The sequence below is a fragment of the Aplysia californica genome, unplaced genomic scaffold (genome assembly GCF_000002075.1).
Source record: "Aplysia californica isolate F4 #8 unplaced genomic scaffold, AplCal3.0 scaffold01868, whole genome shotgun sequence".
Classification (NCBI taxonomy): domain Eukaryota; kingdom Metazoa; phylum Mollusca; class Gastropoda; order Aplysiida; family Aplysiidae; genus Aplysia; species Aplysia californica.
In genome coordinates, this window is record NW_004799138.1 from 20,715 (window position 1) to 22,877 (window position 2,163).

Sequence of the window (2,163 nt, forward strand, 5' to 3'; positions counted from 1 at the left end):
TGTTACTCTCTTGTAACACCTCTAATCTTGGGCACTTATATGACCTTATTGTGTTGCAAGTGCCTTAAAACTTTAACTAAAACGAGAGCTAAAACGAAGCTACTGATGTGTCACCGACCTCAAATCACCACACCCTGTATTTCTCATTCTCCCACGAGCCATAAAGAGAAAGCCGGCAAGGACCCATGAATGTATCAGCCAGTGTTCTCACAAGCTCTCACACAGGCTTTCAGGGGAGACTTTGAAGCCCCCGACATCGAAACTCTCTGGTTCGTGTTCAGAAAAATTAGTCGTTGCTTCGCCATTAACCTCTGCCTCCCTCAGCGAAATGCCCCCCCACCCCCCACCCTTTCCCTGTCTTTTGTCATGTCGTTTGTTCCCACGTGCTGTTCTTCTGTTTAATCGACGACAGAATCGTCTATTGCTTGCTGGGAGGGTGGTTGGTGGGCGCTCTAGGGTCACTGGCTCCTTCTTTCATATATATATATATATAATTTCGTACATGTAGATGGCTGAAAAAACTTCGGAACGTAGAACTATGGAAAAAATTACTGAAGGTAGTTCAAAGACCAAGCTAAGTTTCTATCAATTCAGTAAGTGCTTGCATTCACCAAAAATTTTTTTTAGAAAAATAGAAGACACTATCGGCCTTTTACGATTTTCCCGTTTGTCATTTCAATGCAGTGGTCAAGACATATTTCGTTTTCCATGATATCAAAATTGAGACTTCCGTTCACGTGCAGTGCGCACTGGACCCACAATGACCAGACCCAGCTATAGTGCGGTCAAAAATTCGTGGTGTGAGTTATTACCAAATATCTCCTCAACTATTGAACATAGGTTCTTCAATTTTTGCACTGTGACTTGTATCAATTTGTCTCAACATTTTTGTAAACACCAGCAAGCTGTATTCTAGAAAATTCCATAATAAATACTAATTTAAGAATCCAAGAGGGTGGATTTTACAGATTTTGTAATGTTTACAGCTGGGGCAATATAGCTTTTAATAGCAAGTCCGTCGAGCTTTTCTAAACGGGACATTATGCTTACTTGACACATGTTTTGAGAGCCATTAGTGCAAAAAATGTGTTCATTATGACAATAATTTCTTGTAACAAGTTTTGCAAATAAAAATTGTCAATGGTGAGCTGTGACGTAGGCCATATGCGTAATCAAAATGTGTGTGAGAATCGTGAAGTGCTGTGAACAATACCATTTTACGCGTGACAAAGATTTCAAGTATTTTATATAGAGTCTAGATCTAAATTCATGAAGAAAAGTTTTTTAAATCTAGCCCCAACTGTTCTAGATTTAGGTAAGACAAATTGAGAGCATGAAATGAGGTGAAAGGAGACAATTAAAGAGAAGAAAAATTTTCCGTCGCCACCCGGATTCGAGCCCGGGACCTTTGAATGAGAGGCAAACACCTTAACCTGCAGGCCACGAGAGCCCCCTGTCAATGTTTGTAAAGACATTGGATCTGCCTATAACGGCTCGCCAGTACCACGTCTGTGTGACACCTGACCACCTCTTGGTAGATTTGGCCCTGACTTCTTTATCATGAATAGCATTTTGGTGTTCTAAAATCGATAAGAGTAGGCTTCGGCCGCCACCCGGGCAAAATTCTAAATTTCCTACCAATTGAAAAAGTTTAATGTGTCCCGCGCGCTCATAATATGACCTTATGTAGTTGCGAGCGCCGTAAAACACTTACCAAAAAAAAACCCAACCATGAATACCATGAAACATTAAACATGAAACATGAAACATTAAACATTTAACATGAAACATGAAACATTAAACATTTATTTATAGCGCACTTTACTACCCAACCGCAAGGCTGTGCACTTTACAATCTATTGGCCCCTACCCAGCAGACCTGAGAGTTTTCTGGAACTTTCTCAACTTTCTGGGAAGCACCCACTGAACTCAGCGAGTCTTGTGGCAGGGTGCAGCTACCGTCTCAGTATAATATTATTTCTTCCTTTCCTCGTTAAGTTTACTTTTAGTTTTACGGTATTTACCACACAGCTAGGTCCTATTTCCGTCGAATATTAAAAATGTTATCTGAAAGTTATATGAAACAGATGGAGAACATAATAGATCTCTCTCTCTCTCTCTCTCTCTCTCTCTCTCTCTCTCTCTCTCTCTCTCTCTCTCTCT